At 44.1% G+C, this 20,857-nt stretch overlaps 1 protein-coding gene across 4 annotated transcripts in view; it reads right to left on the bottom strand.

Annotated features, from left to right (window-relative positions):
- APBA2 (amyloid beta precursor protein binding family A member 2) overlaps nt 1–5,201 on the bottom strand; it is a 208,514-nt gene extending 203,313 nt beyond the window's left edge. For 2 of the 4 annotated variants that reach the window (XM_054042568.1, XM_054042565.1), the window contains exon 1: nt 5,129–5,201. The gene's annotated coding sequence lies outside the window, so the exon portion shown is untranslated. Of the gene's footprint in view, nt 1–4,277; nt 4,360–5,128 lie in introns of those variants that run through there. The other 2 variants (XM_054042566.1, XM_054042567.1) reach the window with 2 other exon arrangements.
- Nucleotides 5,202–20,857: the final 15,656 nt, after the last annotated feature.

Below are 20,857 nucleotides of genomic sequence, written 5' to 3' on the forward strand. Positions count from 1 at the left end.
TAGGAATTAGAGATTAATCTTTAATTAAATATTTTGTCATGTGATGAAACCTCCAGAAATATGTCCAACCAAAATTGGCAACCCTAGCTGCACCCACCCTGAACGTTCCTCTGTGTCCCCCCAGGGGGGTGCACCCCACAGTTTGGGGACCTCTGCTTTATAATGAGGCAAGACTCTCACTGAAGTTACTTCAAAAATACCATAGGACTGGATCTGGCAAGACCCGTCTTCCTGTGTGTGGAATTCCATGAGGGAAAGGTTTGCAGGCTCAGACCCCTATTCTGTAGTGACTGCGAGATCCTCGGGCAAAGAGGCATTAGAAGAGGACAAAGTAGCATTTTATTAGACGCAATTGCTCAGGTAGAAAAGTCTCAATCAAAACTTTAATACACAACATCCAAAATAGATTATGGGAAACTGTAAAGATGAGGGGGAGATTTTCAAAGGCATGATGTGCAGTTAGACACCTAGCTCTCACTGAAAGTCAATGGCAAATGCACAATGAACTACCCTGTGCCTTTGAGCATCTCCCACAATACAATATCAGACACCAGAGAGAGCCTATTAAAGTTAAATAAATACAATGGAAAAAACTTGCCAATGAGCACTGACTTTTGTTAGAGTTCAGACAAGCTATTAATGTACAGGTGATAAAACCTTATCTGGGTACCTGATGGCTCGCAATCACTTAACTATCCAAGTTGTTAGTAATAACCTTCTAGACACAAATTACCCTCAAATAGTTGCCAACTGCTCGAAGGTGACTACCCCAGGTACAATTCTCCAGATAAAATGGCAGGACTGGGGTGCATTCTGGTGGATGTCAGAGTATTTTCAGACGTGTTGGTGTTTGGCTAACCATCCAGAAATTTATCTAGATAAATGTTCAGAAGAATGTTATCTGGATATACTGAGACACACAGGCAAGGCTACCAGAACCCTATTTTCAAACTCCCCTCTCCATCTTCACATTTGTCCTTAGGGGAAAGTCCTCGGGGCTGTCAGAAAAAGCTGAATAGTAGAGGGTAGACACAAATTATTCATGCCTTGGGGAGTAAGACTGACGCATACATTCTATTTTGGTTCTTCAACCAAAAGAAATGTATTTTTGGTCAATAAATATTTTTGAATAATAAAGATAATTGTTGAAACTTGACACAGAGCAGAGTAATATGATTTCTTTAACAGAAAAACATAACCTAAACAGGATTTGAACTCTGTACCTGAAATCACTAGATAATTGTTCTGTTTTTGCTTATTTTTGCTGAAGTATCACTGAGAATCACAAGAATATTATTAACGCAAGAGCTACACATTTCAAACAAAAGTCTCAATCCTACAATCTGGTGAAGGTGGATCAGAGTGCAACATATATCAGATATCATGATGAGGACCCGAGTGTCCACCCAGTTCATGCATTTAAATGTTTATATATAAAATTCATTTTTCTTCAGCTAAAGATGGAAGAGGAGGAAGGAAAACTTTCCTATTTTGAGCTATAAATGCCTCCAAAAGTCAAGCAATTTATCTACCTACTATGTCATTTGTCTCTCTTGATCCCTGAATAATTTTTTAATGTATTTTAAGCAAGTCCCTATATATAATAAAGGAAAAGGATGAAAGGATTACAGGAAAAAAATAAGTGTTACAAAAATAAAGAAACTTAGTGATGTTGGTGTCTCTTGCATGGTAGTATAAACTGCTTAGGTGCTTAAAGCCTAATTAGAACTAATTCTTTTGACCAAGCAGAGCTTGGGCATGAACTTTGAGACCATCCCACTAGGTTTCTTTAAGGAGAGAAACAAAGCTTAATGTTGCATGTTTCTCCACATAAACTAGTACATATCATGCAGGAACAATCTATCCTTTCACTAGGTTGGCGAAGTTGCCTTTGTTGATGGGAGGATGAGGGGCAGCAGGGGAGAAAATCAGCAGCAGTGAGAAACATTCTTGGATATGCTATTTGGGCAGGTTTAACCAAAGCTATATTCCCTGCCATGAAAAGCAAAAGCCCTTTTTTGGCACATGCCCGGCTCCTCATCAAGCACAGTGGGTGAAAGTCTGTGACATCTGTGCTCCACCTCAAACAGAGGCAGAATGACACAGGGAGGCATATTTTTATGCTGTTTTCCATCTCAAAACAAGTTTGTTTCCCCAAAACTGAGCTCAGTTTTGAAGAGTTCCCATCACAGATCTCATTTAACTCTTCTCATCTAGAGCATCCATCCTACACCAATGGTGGCAATGATGTTTTCTAAACATTTTAAAATGACTTTAAAAGGTCAGGAGAAGCAAGTGGGGAAGGGGAAAAGGTTATGATTAATTTGGTTTGCCTCTTTTTGACATGAATGAGGTTGCTTCTAGTTAGCAACATTAGTTTAAAAGCAGAAAGAAGAGGGGCTAATATACTAGAAAATGCAAGTTTAAGTCTCAAGGAGCCAGAGCCTATGAAGAGCAGGTCTGCAAGAAAGAAACACATCCATAGAGACCAGCAGATGTATTAACACAAAGAGTGTCAGGACAGCTGTTTTTCCCACCTATCTATAGTAATAAGATGAAGTTAAACACAGTAGAAGGAATAGGAGAAAAACATATGTAATTCTTTGCATGTTCCTAAGAAAGGTCTGTACAACTCAGACATATTGAGAAGTGTCAGTTTCAGAGTTTTCCATTTTAACCCCAGCCAATAAGACAACTAATTTCCGAAACATAGCTTCTCAGTACAGTCGGCTAAAATCAGAAAAATCAAGATGTAGACAAGTATCTGCACATATCATAGCCATAACTCCTGGATGGCTCACAGTCTTGCATGGGAAACTACAAGAATATCAAAATATTTACAAAAATCCTTTACTATTTTATCACTATATGCCATATATACTGCACACTACAGATATCCAAGTTAAATTAAGATGCCTTGTAGCTGTTATCTTCTTTTATCTATAGTTCCACTGGCTTGCAGAACTAATAAGATTTGTTGAGCAATAAAATCAGTAAATGCCTAAAATACCCTTCCTGCAAAAACACCACCATTTCCTGTGATATTCTGGTGAATATCTTGACAGGCTAGGATGATTGAAAATCATCACTTAAATTACTACAGCCTGTTTGCAAAGCTAAGATGGTTGGTCTTTTTAAACCATCTCAAGGCAGAATAAAAAGCAACTATAAAGTATACCTATATAAAGATTATATTACATAGAAATAAGAAAAAGAAAACCTTACTTTTGAATTCTCCTTTTATGTCCTTGCTATATATAACCACCAACAGAAGGGTACCGAGAAAACTAACTTTGAAAATCAAAAAGTACAGACTGCCAATTGTTAAGGCAAAGCATGTCAATTCTTCCCTATTGAACATTCAGCCTCATACACACAGGACCCCCTCTTCCCTCTGGCAATATCAAAAACCCCATCATCTGATCATAGTAAAGCTGGTAAGGAGGGGAGGGGGGAAATCATGTTATAATTTGTCACACTGTTTACTCTAAGAAAAATGAAGTGGAGAATTTTTAATTGAGTAGCTTTTCCCTCCAGACCTCATTATGAAGGAGAAGGGGGGGGGGAAAGTTGATCAAAAGCTCTAATTCAGTTGCTACACTGGAGGCATGATAAACCAGAAACAATTATAAATTCTAAGAGGGGTGCATCACATGAAGACTTCTCTTCTGTGTTTTTCGATCTTAAAACAAATTAACTCTGAATTCTCCAGCACTGTGGATGTTCAATGTGTGGAGATACACACACACTTACTTTAGAGCTAGGTACTGACAATTAAATATACATACACACACTATATAAACATTCCAAGTGTACATATACACACACTCCAGACAAAATATTAGATAATGAGGTAATAACAAAAATTGTAAAAGTTACACTCTAAAATATTTGCATATATAAATTAGTAGAAGAGGGATAGAAGCACAAAATAGAAAAAACAGAATACAGCATTGACTGCAGTCAGAGAAAAAGGTGATCCCAGCAGCAGCAACTTTCTGGATATAAACACTTCCCATTTCTAGTTCTCATCTGACTGAAATGAGGCAGCTGTATTAAAGCTTCCCTGCCACCACTATGTTACCACAATAGAAAGAAAGAAAAGCACTTCTGTACCAGGCAGAGAACATCTTCTGAATCCATCCCTGCACCAGACACAGCTATATAAATACCATCAATACCATCACCTTTCCCAATCATAGCAACAGATCGACCAAGCAATGCCCTCTCTCATCAGCTGCTACACATTAAATAAACTATCATATTAGTAAAATTACACTCTTCCTGTTGGAGTCTCTTTCCAATCTGGCTTCTCTTTGCACTGCTGGCAGGGTTGGTTTCCTCCTCCGCAATAGCGAGAGAATGGGGATGAGATTTGGTGGCAGCAAAATCCTCGCTCTGCAAGGGTGGCACTGCGGGCAGTTCTCCGCCCCACAGACCCCTTTCAAGGAGCTTAATTTCCCCCCACTATCTGGAGCTAAAATGTGGTTGGTCGATTGGTTTAGGGGGGAGGGAGAGACTACATGCAATATCCTGTTATCAGCATCCCACTAGGACAAGGAGCTCGGGGTAGGAGAATGGGACTTGCATGCAGCATCTGCCCCCCTCCCCCTTCAACACACACTGCAAGGAGCTCAGGGTAGGGGAGAGGGACTTGCATCCAGCATCTGGCCCCTTTCCCCAGACACACACTGCAAGGAGCTCAGTCAGGGTAGAGGAGTGGGGCTTGAATGCAGTATCTGCCACACAAACAGAATGGGACTTGCATGCAGCGTCAGGTCCCCTCCCCCCACACAAACATACACACTGCAAGGAGCTTGGGGTGGGGGAGTGGGACTTGCATGCAGCATCTAACCACCTCCCCACACACTGCAAGGCACTCAAGGGGCTTCCACACACTATTTCCCTGCCAGCACTGCAGCATCCTACTCCCCGCTCCTGAGGGAGCTCCCAGCGGGCGAGGTGTCTACAGCGGTTCCCTCCTCCCCGTGCCTGGGGCACAAAGGCTCTCACTCAGCCCCTCACTCGGCCGGCCCCTTTCTCTGCTGACCCCTCTCTGGGAGCAAAGCCCCAGCAAGCGCCAGTGCAGGGCTGGCTGCCGGGGTGTTACCTCCTCACCCCCGCTTACCTGGGTTGGGACTATGCCGCCCCTTCGCCGCCACTCCTGCTCCCCACAGACCGACCGGGACCAGCCGCACCAGCTCTTTTGTGTGACTGCTTCAGAGGAGAGCCACACACGGAGACTACTAATGAACCCGGGAAGCTGAATAGCAGCAGATACCGCCTCCTCCCCAGCCGCCCCGGACTCTGCATGGCGCATAACCAAAGCTTCCAGGCGTTTGAGGAAGGGAAGCCCAGTCCGCTTTTGGGGTCTGAGAAGCCTCAGCAAGCTGTCCCCACTCATTAACATGATTACCCTCTCCCCTATTCCCTGGCCCTCCTACAGTCAGCAGCAGAGAAAGAATCAGGGCAACCAGGACTTTCCTAATATGACCTTCCCCAGGTTCTCTATGATATTAACTGGAGATGGCCTCAAGCCCCAAAAATCAGATCTGGGTCAGAGTTCAGATTATTACCCTTCCTTCCCCTTTCCCAATAAAGTTTGGGAGTGTTTGACTGTGGGGTTTTGGTACTGATCAGGGCCAGCTCCAGGCACCAGCTTAACAAGCAGATGCTTGGGGTGGCCAAGGGAGAGGGGCGGCACCTGCGGCAATTCGGGGGCGGCAGGTCCCTCACTCCCTCTAGGAGCGAAGGACCTGCCGCTGAACTGCCGCCGCCAATCGCGGCTTTTTTTTTTTTTTTTTTTTTTTCAATTGCTGCTGCCGATCGCTTTTTTTTTTGCTTGGGGCAGCAGAAATGCTGGAGCCGGCAGTGGTACAGATGTACCTCTACTATAAAGATATCCCATCTCTAGCTGAGCAAAACAAAATACCTTTTTTTGAGATTTCATTTGACGTACAGATACTCTCCATTGCCAATGGATATGGTTGATGACGTATTTTCTCTGTATGGTAGACAAATAGCTAGAAAATGGGTGAAAAGAATCAATTGGATAATTTGCTTTAAAATATTGGGAAGTTAGATACATTATTCAACAAATTTTGGATTAGCTCGAATCCCACACTCCCCTCCTCAGGTCAGGAGGTTCATACCTGCCTACAAATGGTGAAGTCTGAGAGCTTCACATCAGCTTCCAATAAGTTTTCTCTGCACTGTTTCAAAACAAATCAGACATACAATACTTTTTTATATTAAAAAAATTCAGAAGACCACCAATTGGTAAAGCAAGGGATACACTAAGGCTGGGAGCCACATACTGTCTTTTGGGCCATGTTTGGCTCTTTGGGTCCAGGTCTAGGTTCTGCTGTAGCTCCTTTACAATGGTATGACTTTAGGGTTGCCAGGTATCTGGTTGAAAAGGGAACCTGGCAGTATTTGGTCAGCACTGCTAACTGGACACTAAAAGTCTGGTTACCAGAGTAACCACAATCAGCCTCCCCACCAAGAGGGCAGGAAGACCAGAGCCTCAGCGGCATCTACAGGGGGCCTTTCATAGGCCGAGGAGGTGGCTCTGGTTGAGGAGGCGGCTAGCCCAGGGTTGGGAAAGGGGAGCGCCTGCAGGTTCACAGCGGCACTGCGAGCAGAGCAGGCGACGGGAGGGCAAGCTTCCCGAGCATGCCGGAGAGACCACAGGAAGGAAGGAGGCAGTCCACTACCCGTGGGGCGCTGATGTCGGGAGAGGAGCATTTTGGAGAACAGACTAGTCCCCACCCAGGTCCAGATTCTTGATGATCAAAGATAACATACAAGTGCCTTGCCACACCTATTTCTCCCTCCCACCACCAGCTATGCCAAGGTTCAGTTAATCCAAGGCTCAGAATCAGTTTTTTCCCTCTGTTCAGCATCACTTTCACAGCTGTAATATCTCTGCCTATAGCACCTTGAGCACCCATCATTGAAAGTGGCAGGTGTTAATGTTGCCTACCCTTCCCCCACCACCCACTATTCCCTCTCTCTCTCTCTCTCTCTAGCAGTGGGAAAGGGAGGGCAAGATGGGAACTGACACTCTGACAGCAACCTATTTTTTCAAGGAAATGTACTGAACAAGGCTTATTTTTAAGGGACAGCATGCCTCACAATGTTTTATTCACAATTCAAGAGTCACATTTGCATTACAGTATATGATTTTTTGCAGGTTTCTTACATCAACTAATTCTTAGTATCACTATATTGGGTGCTGGCTAGATGACATTCAAAATGCAAAATAGGTGGTCACCCTAGGTACCACTCTTGCTTGGGGTGCTACAAAACATAAGGCCCTGTCTACACTGGCAAGTTTCTGTGCAGTAAAGCAGCTTTCTGCGCTGTAACTCCCAAGGTGTGCACACTGCCAAGCCACTTAATGCGCAGAAACTGCGCAGTTGTAGCGCTGTAAAAAAAAAACAGCCCAACGAGAGGCGTACAGCTTTCTGCGCCGGGGTTACACCCTGGTCGATTACCGCACTGCGGTTGGCCTCCAGGAGGTGTCCCACAATGCCAGTTCTTGCCTCTCTGGTCATCAGTTTGAACTCTACTGCCCTGCCCTCAGATGACCAACCGTCATCACCACTCTGAGCTGCTGGACCTCATCAGCATTTTGGGAGAGGAGGCTGTCCAGTCCCAGCTGCGCTCCAGCCGTAGGAATTATGATACCTATGAACAGATTTCACGATGCATGACAGAAAGAGAAGAGAGACTGAAAGGAGAACGCAACACGCCAGAATGAAACCACGGAGCAGCTCTTAAAGGTTATGGAGCACCAAGGAGACACACCTGGTGATACTAACTCTTCAAACTGAACAGCTCTGCGCCCACCTTCCCCTGCAGACGCTGTCGCAAAACTCTTTCCCATGCTCCCCCCAGACACTGCCAATACACTGTTATCAACTTCCTGGGTCCAGTCTATACCTGCAGCATTCCACTCCTCCCCCATCACAGTCCCCCATCACTGCGGACTCCCACTACTCACTGCACTCAACACCCATCCCTCTGCAGTTTGGCCCTGCTGAAGCACAGTACCCGCTGCATTGTACTCCAAAGGAGAAAGATGGATATGATCCCTGGACATACACAAATCTTTAGGCATCCCGGGACCCTCCCTTCCTCCATCCCCCTCCCTGCTGGTGTTTTTTTTTTTGGTTTGACTCTCTCCTCCAGTTGTTGTTTTTTAATAAAAGAATTGTGTTGGTTTGAAAGCAATCTTTATTCTATTAATTAAAAGCAAAAAGAGCCCTGCAAAGCAACATACAATTATGTTAAACATATATATTGAATTGTCTGCACCAATCATCTCCTAGCATTACAAGCACTGCACTCCTGAGCATAGCAACAAATAGTCGCTTTCGGCTTCAAATTGCTGCCTCAAGGCATCCCTGATCCTTATGGCCCCATGCTGCGCCCCTCTGGTAGCCCTGGTCTCTGGCTGTTCAGCCTCAGCCTCCAAGCACTGAGCCTCTGCGGTCCAGCCCTGAGTGAAGCTTTCACCCTTCCCTTCACAAATATTATGGCATGTATAGCTCGCAACTATAAGCATAGGAATATTGTCATTGGCTAGGTCCAGCTTCCCATAGAGACACCGCCAGCAGGCTTTTAAATGGCCAAAAGCACACTCAACAGTCATTCTGCACTTGCTTAGCCTGTTGTTGAACTGCTCCTTGCTGCAGTCAAATTGCCCCATGTATGGCTTCATAAACCACGGCATTAAGAGGTAGGCAGGGTCTCCCAGGACCACAATGGGCATTTTGACTTCCCCTACGGTGATCTTCTAATCCGGGAAGAAAGTCTCTGCTTGGAGCTTCCTGAACAGGCCAGTGTTCTGAAAGATGCGTGCATCATGCACCTTTTCAGACCAGCCTGCGTTAATGTCTGTGAAATGCCCGTGGTGATCCACAAGTGCCTGGAGAACCATTGAGAAATACACTTTGCGATTAATGTACTCATTGGCTAAGTGGTCTGGTGCCAGAATTGGAATATGCATGCCATCTATCGCCCCTCCGCAGTTAGAGAAGCCCATTTGTGCAAAGCCATCCACAATGTAACGCACATTGCTGAGAGTCATGGTCTTTCAAAGCAGGATGCGATTAATGGCCCTGCACACTTCGGTCAACACGTGTCCAACGGTTGACTTTCCCACTCTGAACTGGTTAGCGACCGATCGGTAGCAGTCTGGAGTAGCCAGCTTCCACAGTGCAATTGCCACATGCTTCTCCAATGGCAGGGCAGCTCTCATTCTCGTGTCCTTGTGCTGCAGGGCTCGGGTGAGCTCATCACACAGTTCCATGAATGTGGCTTTCCTCATCCAAAAGTTCTGCAGTCACAGCTTGTCATCCCAGACGTGCATCACGATTAGGGTGACCAGACAGCAAGTGTGAAAAATCAGGATGGGGTGGGGGGTAATAGGAGCCTATATAAGAAAAAGCCCCAAATATCGGGACTGTCCCTATAAAATCGGGACATCTGGTCACCCGAATCATGATGTGATCCCACCACTCAGTGCTTGTTTCCCAAGCACAAAAGCGGTGTTCCACTGTGGTCAGCACCTCTCTGATGCCAAAAGCAATCTCATGTTGTAGCTACTATGCGTGGCGAGATCAATGTCACAGCCCTCTTGCCTTTGTAGTTTAAGGAATAATTCCACTACCACTTGTAACGTTGGTCACAGCGAGCAGCATACTGGTCAATAGTTTGGGATCCATTCCTGCAGCCCAAAGAGGCAGGGCATACAATACACAAACCATTGAAAGATGGCACCAAATGCGGACAGAAGCACAGGGATTGCTGGGATGTGAAGCAATGCATCCCGGGGCACTGGGACAGGACCCAGGATGCCCCATGACCCCCTCCGCCTTCCCACAACTCTTAGCGGCAGAAGAGAAAGAGATGCTCTGTGAGATAACTGCCCAGAGTGCACCGCTCCGAATACCGCTGCAAGTGCCGCAAGTATGAACACACTATTGCGCAGGCAGCTGACAGTGTGAACACACAACCGCGGTTTCCTTTCAGTGCTCTCTGAGCGGCGCTGTTAACTCCCGGCGCTGTAACTCTGCCAGTGTAGACATGCTCTAAGACTGGCCCTAACAAAAAGAGAGTAAAAGAGATTGAACATTAGAGCTGGAGACATGGACACAGCTAAGCATAATCTATGGTAGGATCATAGACTGATTATTAGTAGAAGATGGAAGAAACATCAAGTCACCATCTCCCTGGGAGGGCAGGATATAGATCCCCATACAAGATATAGGAATCATAAGATGATTCATTTAATATTAGAAGGCTTCTCATGGTGTACAGTGCCCTGGGAGCAGCAATTTTTTGTGGTGAATGATAAACATACTTGATTTCTCAGGCCTTTTATTAGAAACTATTAGATACTTCTAAGGGCACCCACTGTGTTAGTGATTATTTTGAATACAAAGGCACATCTGGGAAGCAATTGTGACAGAAGGTAAGCTAGTGTACATACAAATTGCAGATTTCTAGCTACTCCTCAGATTTGAGTGTGAGGGTGAACATAAATATCTCATGACACCAAGAGTGAAAAGGAATTTTAATGTAGTTGACTTGCATTCCCATCAGCTAGATGTTATGCAGTGTATTATGTGTATTATGTGTCCAACTCAGTTAGGCATGTGGTTTATACTTGTGCATTGTGGTCCACTTGTATCTCATCTGCCAAGCATCTTTGTGCTGTTACTTCATTATATTTTGGTTCTTTCTTTCATATATAACATTTTTATGTATAAAATTGTCCACACTGATGTATACACACATAACTTAAAAATTATTTGCAGCTCTGTTTTTTACACATATGGGGGAATAACGTGTGTCATAAACTGAATGAATTGAGTCTTGAAAACTGATTAACTCTATAGAAATAACTCCATTTACATGGAAAGGGCAAACTTCGCTAAAGCAGTTCACCAAAAGTTGAAATCAGGGCTTGATGGGGTGGGAGCATGAGTGGTCTCTCCTTCAAGTTGCTCCTGCTGTATCATGCTGAATGTGACTTCTCCCTTTAAGACTGTGTTGCTCCAAAAGTGGGGGGAGTTGTGCCCTATTGAAGTTCCCATGAAGTGTTCTTCCTCAGCCTCATACTGGAATTAGTGACTTATCCAGATACTTATTACAGTTTCTTATTAAAATTACATACAAAAGTGAAAGGAAAAAAGGGGGTATATTAACTTGTATATTGATATCATAATAAGCTAGTTCCCTGCTCTTCTTCAAAGTCTGCAGAACCCTTTCCACATAAGTCCCCTGTGGAGACAAAAGCAGCATTCCCCCTTTGGTGCAGGCCAGGGAAGATACACACAAAAACAGCCCTCCTCTCCCTACTTATGGATTCCATCAGACAATCTGGACCCTGGTTACTGAAAAATTATTTTATGGTAAGCAAACAATTAAGGCTATTTATCCTTTTTTGTAATTTACTGCAAATATGAAGTAGATACAAATCAATAAGCACAACTCATTACAAAAGACATAAGATATCATATTGCCTCTATATAAATCTATGGTACGCCCACATCTTGAATATTGCATGCAGATGTGGTTGCCCCATCTCAAAGAAGAAATATTGGAATTAGAAAAGAGCAAAAAAATGATTAGAGGTATGGAGTGTCTGCCATATGAGGAGAGATTAATAAGACTGGGACTTTTCAGCTTGGAATAAAGATGACTAAGGGGGGATATGATAGAGGTCTATAAAATCATGACTGGTGTGGAAAAAGTAAATAAGGAAGTGTTATTTACTCCTTCTCATAACACAAGAACTAGGGGTCACCAAATGAAATTAATAGGCAGCAGGTTTAAAATAAACAAAAGGAAGTATTTTTTTCACACAACGCACAGTCAACCTGTGGAACTCCTTGCCAGAGGATGTTGTTACACAAATAAATCACTTACATGTTGTAAAATGTACAAATGAAGAATGAAAAGCCATTTTCTCTAACTGCATTAATTCTATGCTCTCCAATACATAAGAAGATAAGAATGGCCCTATTGGGTCAGACCAAAGGTCCATCTAGCCCAGTATCCTGTTTTCCGAAAGTGGCCAGTTTCAGGTGCCCCAGAGGGAATGAACAGAACAGGTAATCATCAAGTGATCCATCCCCTGTCACTCATTCCCAGCTTCTGGCAAACAGAGGCTAGGGCCACCATTCCTCCCCATCCTGGCTAATAGCCATTGATGGACCTATCCTCCATGAATTTATCTAGTTCTTTTTTGAATCCTGTTATGGTCTTGGCCTTCATAACATCCTCTTGCAAGGAGTTCCACAGGTTGACTGTGCGTTGTGTGAAGAAATACTTCCTTTTATTTGTTTTAAACCTGCTTTAATCTCTCCTCATACGGAAGCCGTTCCATATCACTAATAATTTTTGTTGCCCTTTTCTGAAATCTGTGTGTTACAATCCAATACACAATGAAATTTCGTATGCAAGTGGTATTAATTTTAAAAGAACAGTATCAAAACTATGACTACATTATAAGCAAATTAAAACTCTTGTGAAGGCCAAGATTGTAACAGGGTTCAAAAAAGAACTACATAAGTTCATGGAGGATAGGTCCATCAATGGCTATTAGCCATGATGGGCAGGGATGGTGTTCCTAGCCTCTGTTTGCCAGAAGCTGGGAATGGATGAGAGGGGATGGCACACTTGATGATTACCTGTTCTGTTCATTCCCTCTGGGGCACCTGGTATTGGCCACTGTTGGAAGACAGGATACTGGGCTAGATGGACCTTTGATCTGACCCAGTATGGCTATTCTTATGTTCTTAACCCATTCTATGCAAATGGAGTTTAGCTATTCCTTAAATATTATTTGTGATATTTACAAAGCATAACAGTTAAAAGGTTACTTTAAAAAGTAACGTTACAGCTAGAAATCCAGTAAGTCATTTTATCCCCTAAAAATATACATAAGCAAGTGTGTACATTGTAATGTGTAAGAAATATTACTCCCACTCAACCACGCACAAACTGCCCTACATTCTTTCCAATATTTGTGTTAAAGTGTCTGCAATGCCCTGCATATTAATAATTCTAGACTACAGGTGCCAGCATCATTCTGCAGCTATTACAGGAGGATTTAATCCCAGGAGGTAATATCTTTCCCGTCCACAGTAGGATAAATTCTAGTCTCATAAATCTGTAAGCCTGTTGCAAAGGTATCACCTCTTAAAGGTATTTTCAAATCCTAGAAGGCTGAAGACCTTTGGTTTAAAATAAAATTTGAATGTCAGGTCAATTCATATAGATATATGTCATCTTTATATAAAAATGAATGGGAACTAACAGAATCTTATAACCCACATGACTCTATGCTCCTGTTTGAAACCTTAAACAAAGTTTAGTAGAGCCTACTATACATATCATGCTAAGCAGTGTCTACATTACCATTTTAGGATATTTCATCTGTGCAGTAAACAGTTTTTATCAGTTGGCTAACATGAATATCATATTAGCAAAACAATCAAGTGTGTGCCGAGTGTTGGTTAATTTTAAATTCTTTCTATTTTACTGTTCACTGAATGAGTGATGTGTTTCTCTCTGGCAAATCAAGGGCCAGATCACTACAGGAAGAACTCTCAGCAAGGATCCCCTCACACAGTTCCTCACCATTGTTGCTTTGTGGAGTAAAATTCAACTCCCTTTCCCCCCAGGGAATAACTGAGAGTCTATTCCCAAACCTACAGAAACCCTGTGAGGGAAGGTCCATCTGTGCAGTGGCTGTGACAATATACCCCTGAGTTCACACCCTACACACCGTTGTAATAATTTTTGTACAAGGCATGTTTTGTGAGGTAGCATTTTACAAACTCAATTGGCTGATGGATATCACGGCAAAATGCACATAGCAGCATTACATATGACGTTATAAGCTGAAATCGCGACTAGAAGCATGTTTTTCAGATAAGTCTGGGGAGCTGCCAAACCAGTTCCTGAGCAACAAAAGGCAAGCTGATGCCTCAGCCAGGTGTAAACAAAGCTGATGGACAATTGCCTGCTAAGTGGACGTTCTTTGGCAAGAAAGGGGGCAGGGGCAAAAATCTACACCTCACCAAAGAAACAGCATGCAGTTCCCTTCCACACACACTGCCTGTCACCTGGCTCCCAGCTGGAAAGGGGAGACAGGACTATAAAAAGAAGGGAAAGACACCCCTCTCTCTTTCTTCCAGCCCATCACATTCACTACATCTGAAGAGTTAAAAGCAGCTGTTGGACTCTGGGGGAGGGGCCCTGACCTAAAGAGTTTGGTCAGTAAGACTGCTGAAAACATGTGGTGAGAAAACTTTTCTTTGAATCTAATATAGTTTGTTAAGCTAGGCACCAGTAAGTGTTTTATCTTTCTTTTCCTTATAACCATTTCTGACTTTTATGCCTCATTACTGATAGTCACTTAAAATCTCTCTCTGTAGTTAATACATTTATTTTACTGTTTTATTTAATCCAGTGTGTTCAAGTTGAAGTGTCTAGATAGCTCCATTTAGGGTATGTCTACACTACGAGAGTATTTAGATTGTACTTAAATCGAATATGTGGAATCGATATTACAAAGTCGAACGTGTGTATCCACACTAAGGACAGTAATTCGACTTTGTGAGTCCACACTAATGGGGCAAGCGTCGACATTGGAAGCGGTGCACTGTGGGCACCTATCCCACAGTTCCCGCAGTCCCTGCTGCCCATTGGAATTCTGGGTCGAGCCCCCAGTGCCTGCTGGGGAAAAAAATGTGTCGAGGGTGGTTTTGGGTAACTGTCATCATCCAACCGTCACTCCCGCCCTCCCTCCCTGAAAGCGCCGGCGGGCAATCAGTTCACACACTTTTCTGGTGAGTGACAGCGTGGACGCCACAACACTGCGAGCATGGAGCCCGCTGCGACCATCGCTGCAGTTATGGCCGTTGTCAACACCTCGCAGCTTATCATCCACCTTTTCCAGAGGCAGATGCTGAGAAATCGGGAGAGGAGGCTACGGCAGCGCGCTGAGGACATGAAGTCTGAGAGTGGCACAGACCTCTCGCAAAGCACGGGATCCCGCGCAGTGAACATCGTGGTCACAATGGGTCATGTTGATGCTGTGGAACGGCGATTCTGGGCCCGGGAAACAAGCACGGACTGGTGAGACCGCATAGTGCTGCAGGTCTGGAATGAATCACAGTGGCTGCGAAACTTTCGTATGCGGAAGGGAATTTTCCTTGAACTTTGTGAGTTGCTGTCCGCTGCCCTGAAGCACAAGGACACCCGGATGCGAGCAGCCCTGACTGTCCAGAAGCGAGTGGCCATAGCCCTCTGGAAGCTTGCAACGCCAGACAGCTACCGGTCAGTCGCGAATCACTTTGGCGTCGGGTGATTAAGGCTGGTAAGAGGCAAGGTGTGGCTGTCTGGCTGCAGCACACCTCTACGTAGTTGGGAGTGTCCTACATGCTGGAGGTTGTTTGAGAGCAGTCCAAGTTGGAGATTACAGCAGCAAGGCATTGTAATGGGCATCTCAGGTTGCAGGACAGAGGTGACACAGCTACTCATTCATCTGGATTGTACCCTGGTATGTCAGAGTGGCCCAGTCCCTCTGCACCAGCTTTAGGCCTTGTAGCTTCCCCGACTCCCTGTCAAGGGGGTTCTGTTGAAGACAATGCACAGCCCCCAAAGCCATATTCTCTGCTTCAGGGGGGCCAGAAGGAGTATGGTATGTGTTCCCTGGCCCATCTACAACTGCCCCAGGCCACTCATTCACCGTCTTCCATGGAATCCACAAATATGGAGCACCCTCTGTGTTCCAGAGAGTGAACCTTATGTGCACAGATCAGGACAGGATACTCCAGGTCCCATTCAGCACTAATGCTCTATGTATCCGCGCAGGAGGGATAGCTCAGTGGTTTGAGCATTGGCCTGCTAAACCCAGGGTTGTGAGTTCAATCCTTGAGGGGGCCACTTAGGGATCTGGGGCAAAATCAGTACTTGGTCCTGCTAATGAAGGCAGGGGGCTGGACTCGATGACCTTTCAAGGTCCCTTCCAGTTCTAGGAGATAGGATATCTCCATTATTATTATTAAGAACGGGTGCTGAACAAGCAAGAGGAATTCCTCCAAAGCACTGTAACTACACCATGGCTTCCTAGCTTTCCAAGCCTGCTCTTGCACTACTAGGAAATATATAGTTAGCACTGGATGTGAAGATAACATTACAGAATAATTTCTACTTAAATAACCTACTAAAACATATGATGAAGAATTATATATAATTCACTAATAAAAGCAATTGAATTCAGAGTGAAATCTTGAGCAGGGAGCGGTTCTCCTCGACTGCAATGACTTCATCTGAACTTGAGAGTACAAACATGGAATGACATTCCCTGTAGTGGTTTAGCATATCTGCAAAACTGTAAGGTTGAGTTTTAACAGGCAGATGTATAAGAAGTTTTAATGTTTTCCTTTAGTTGACTAGATATAATTAGAGAAAGAATGTTTTCAATAGCAACTTTATTTTATAACATCTTATTCCCTGACCCCAATAGCATGAGTCCAATCCTACAATTTCTGTGCTGTCTGCTGAAGAGATGCAGTGATTCCAGAGCTTTACAACTCTGCTGATGCAGACTCTCTCTCTTTAAAAATAAGTGCAGCAAGAAATTATTTTTGATTAAATAACCACCCACGGAATTGGATTCAATTATGTGGCCTTCTCTCTCACGATTCTCCAGGTGGACAGGGACTGGAGTTGTGCAGAGGAAAACAGGGAGAAGATCTTTTGCATCATTTGACATTGAACCCTTTGGTGATAGAGTAACATTAATGGGATGCAAAGGAATTTGTGTCGGTTTCCTTAGCCAATGTAAAATGGGAACATCCCTAACTCTGAGAAGGGAAAAAGAACATCCTGGAAAGCTGGAAGTGGGGGAAGAAGAGAACTTGATTATACTTGCCAAATAACCCAACACACTCAAAACCTCTTGTTCCAGAAACTATTTACAACTGGTAAAACAAATATAACTAAATTTTATACTTATGTGCGTATAGTGCTTTGGCTGCATTTTCTTTTTCAAAGATGATCTGCAAAGCTGAAATAAAAATTAAGCTAAGATCATAAAGTTGCTGAATTCCTCAGCTAACTGGACTGTTGCAGGGGAGGGAACATCAGCAGAGAGAAAAGTTTTAATGTACCTTTTGAAAAGGATGCACACACACACAGTATTATGCATGTTTAAAATGCACTTCCATGTTAACTACAAATAAACCAGAACGTAACATTCTAGAATGCCATCATTGATACTGGAAGTCTCATACTCCTCTGATATGAGCAACATCCCACAATTATGAGATCCTCTAGACACATGAGAGAGCATCAGAAAAGGGGACCAAAAGCAAAACACTGAAGGCTGCAAATGAGAAGAGGATGACCGGATTCTTCTCTCTCACCCGTTTTACACCACTGTCATTCCATTAACATTACTCCTCATTTGCATTATGTTAGGTGAGAACAGAATCAGGCCCAATAAGAACAAAGAAAAGGTCCCAGATACAATTAGAAGGTCCTATGACCTTTGTGACAGCCATTTAATTTAAGGGGACTAGAATTGTTACTACAAGACTAGAGCTCTGCTCCTGCTCCCAATGAAGTCCACAAGAGTTTTGTCATGGGAACAGGTTCAGGCTCCATATTACACTTGAAAATGAATGAACAAAGGAACAGAAGATTAAAATCTTCATCTCTTACAATAAAACAAAGCATCACTTTTTTTCTTATTTTTTAATATATTTTTGTAATTTTCCATTGTTTTGTAGATATCAAGAGTTCTATAAAATTATGCTGTGCTTTCTTATGAAAGAAAAGAGACCTTTGAAAGAGTCACAGTGCAGCTATCGCCTTGCACCTCAAGAACAAAGTCAATATTCTAAATGTCATTTGCACATTGGAATATTTGCCATCTTGGGTATTTTACAATTTGTATTAAAATTTGAACAAAGGTGTTTCTAGAGTTTCTTTTATTAACTCTGATACGGTACTAACTCTCACAATGCTTTACCTTTGTTATGAGGCTACCTTATTTTTTAATTTCATAATATAAAATATATTGTACATCAATGAAAAGTAGAACTGCTACTGCAAGTTAGCAGTTCAGAAAATCAGGCTTAAATTATGCATCCTACAGCATGTAATATTCCCATGTTTCACACACATTATATTAGATGTATGATAAATTATTCCATTTTGACTAAAGCTAAATTTATAACTGAAATCAAAGTTACCACAGCCTGACAATGCATTCAGCGAAGTCAGTAACACCACTAAAGCAGGTTTGACAGTCATCAAAACATCACATCCAGCTAAAAAGCTAGCCAATTCTGGGTCTACCAGAAGTACACTGGGTGATTGCAATTCTTCAAACACAAGATGATTTTTATATTTACAAAGGCTTATAGGCATTTGTGTACATCTGTTCCATCCTGCTCCAAAAAATTAGAGGGGGGGCGGGAATCAAACATCAGGACAGAACAGATTTTCTGTTAAGTGACCCATGGTTAGAGGCGAGTGCAACAGTATTTTGTGTGTGCACATGATGGGAAGTCCTGCAAGGTGGAAACCACCCGTGACTACCACTGCGTTGAAAGAGGAATTTAGAAAGACGAGTGTTTTAAGATTATATAGAAATGTATTCTGTCACCTATGGTAATGTTTAGAGACAGGGAAACTTTGGTCAATGGAGCATGCTTCAAACTCCTCCAGGTGAGGGCTGCTATAAAAAAATATTTGCCATTAGAAAGCACCTTGAAATTCACCACAAAGAGGATTCCACTTTTCCCAGTTAATTAATAGCTTGCAATAGGCTGGGTGGTCTTTAACGTATTCTGCTTTTGTATGCATCACAATCTTCTACCTTATCAATGAGTAAGACAGCAGGCAACTTTCCTCCTCAGTTCTTTCTTCATCCAGAGGAAGAGAGAGTCTTTACATTTGTTTTACATTTATTGCTACAGCTAGCTGCTCCTCAGGCTAACAAAAGCCCAAATTGAATTCTTCACCCTGTTTCCCTCCTCCTGCTCTGTTTCTGTGTCATAGGCTCTTCACCAAGGGTCTGCACAAGCGGGTGTCCTTTGATGAAGTGGAGTGAGGAGTGACTATCTACCAGCACCAGGAACTTCAGCCTTAAGGCCACCCCAAAATGAAGCATTTAGCCAGAGCTCATGCCCTCTATGCTTCACCGCCCAAGGCCGCTTCCTGTTCTACTTCCTAGGAATCGTCATCCTTTCCAAGATTATACTCCCACCCAGGCCGGTGCTACCATTTAGGCAAACTAGGCAGCGGCCTAGGGCGCCAAGATTTGGGGGGCACCAAAAAGCGGTGCCCCCAATTTTTTTTTACATCGTTCCTATGCCCCCAATCAGCTGTTTGGCGCCGCAAGCCTGGGAGAGGAAGAGAATTAGAGCGGGGGCGACGTGCTTGGGGAGGAGGCGGAGCAGAGGTGAACTGGGGTGAGGAGCTGCTACACTGCTCCCCAGGCCGGGGGGTGGGGAGCTGCCATGGGGGTGCCTCGGGGGGGGGAAAGCGGCTTTGGGTGGGGGTGTCCTCATCTCTGCTACGCCTCTGAGGGCGCCGTCGCTGCTCCACTTCTCCCGCCTCCCAGGCTTGCAGCACCAATCAGCTGTTTGGCGCCGCAAGCCTGGGAGGGGAGAAGAATTAGGCCTGGTCTACACTACGACTTTAATTCGGATTTATCAGCTTTAATTCGAATTAACCCTGTAACCGTCCACACAACGACGCCATTTAATTCGATGTAAAGGGCCCTTTAAATCGATTTCTGTACTCCACCCCAACGAGCGGAGTAGCGCCAAAATCGATTTTAGCAATTCGAATTAGGGTTAGTGTGGCCGCAATTCGATGGTATTGGCCTCCGGGAGCTATCCCACAGTGCATCATTGTGACCGCTCTGGACAGCAATCCGAACTCGGATGCACTGGCCAGGTAGACAGGAAAAGCCCCGCGAACATTTGAACTTCATTTCCTGTTTGCCCAGCGTGGAGAGCACAGGTGACCACAGATACCTCATCAGCACAGGTAACCATGCAGGCTGATAATCGAAAAAGAGCACCAGCATGGACCGTGAGGGAGGTACTGGATCTGATCGCTGTATGGGGAGAGGATTCAGTGCTTGCAGAACTTCGTTCTAAAAGACGAAATGCAAAAACTTTTGAAAAAATTTCCAAGGGCATGATGGAGAGAGGCCACAATAGGGACTCTGAGCAGTGCCGCGTGAAGGTCAAGGAGCTCAGACAAGCCTATCAAAAAACAAAGGAGGCAAACGGTCGCTCCGGGTCAGAGCCGTGGACATGCCGCTACTACGCCGAGCTGCATGCAATTCTAGGGGGGGCTGCCACCACTACCCCACCTTTGTTCGTGGATTCTGGGTCGGGGATAGTCTCGACGCCTGAGGATTCTGCCGATGGGGTAGAGGAGGAGGAGGAGGAGGAGGATGAGCTTGCAGAGAGCACACAGCACTCCATTCTCCCCAACAGCCAGGATCTTTTTATCACCCTGACTGAAGTACCCTCCCAAGCCTCCCAAGCCAGTACCCAAGACTCTGACCCCATGGAAGGGACCTCAGGTGAGTTTACCTTTTAAAATATAAAACTTGTTTTAAAAGCAAACGGTTTTTAATGATTACTTTGCCTGACTTTGCATTCGCGGTCAGTTCAGCTACTGGAAAAGTCTGTAGCTACTGGAAAAGTCTGTTAACGTGTCTGGGGATGGAGCGGAAATCCTCCAGGGACATCTCCATGAAGCTCTCCTGGAGGTACTCCGAAAGCCTTGCCAGAAGGTT

Source organism: Malaclemys terrapin, chromosome 10 (genome assembly GCF_027887155.1).
Source record: "Malaclemys terrapin pileata isolate rMalTer1 chromosome 10, rMalTer1.hap1, whole genome shotgun sequence".
Taxonomy (NCBI): Eukaryota; Metazoa; Chordata; order Testudines; family Emydidae; genus Malaclemys; species Malaclemys terrapin.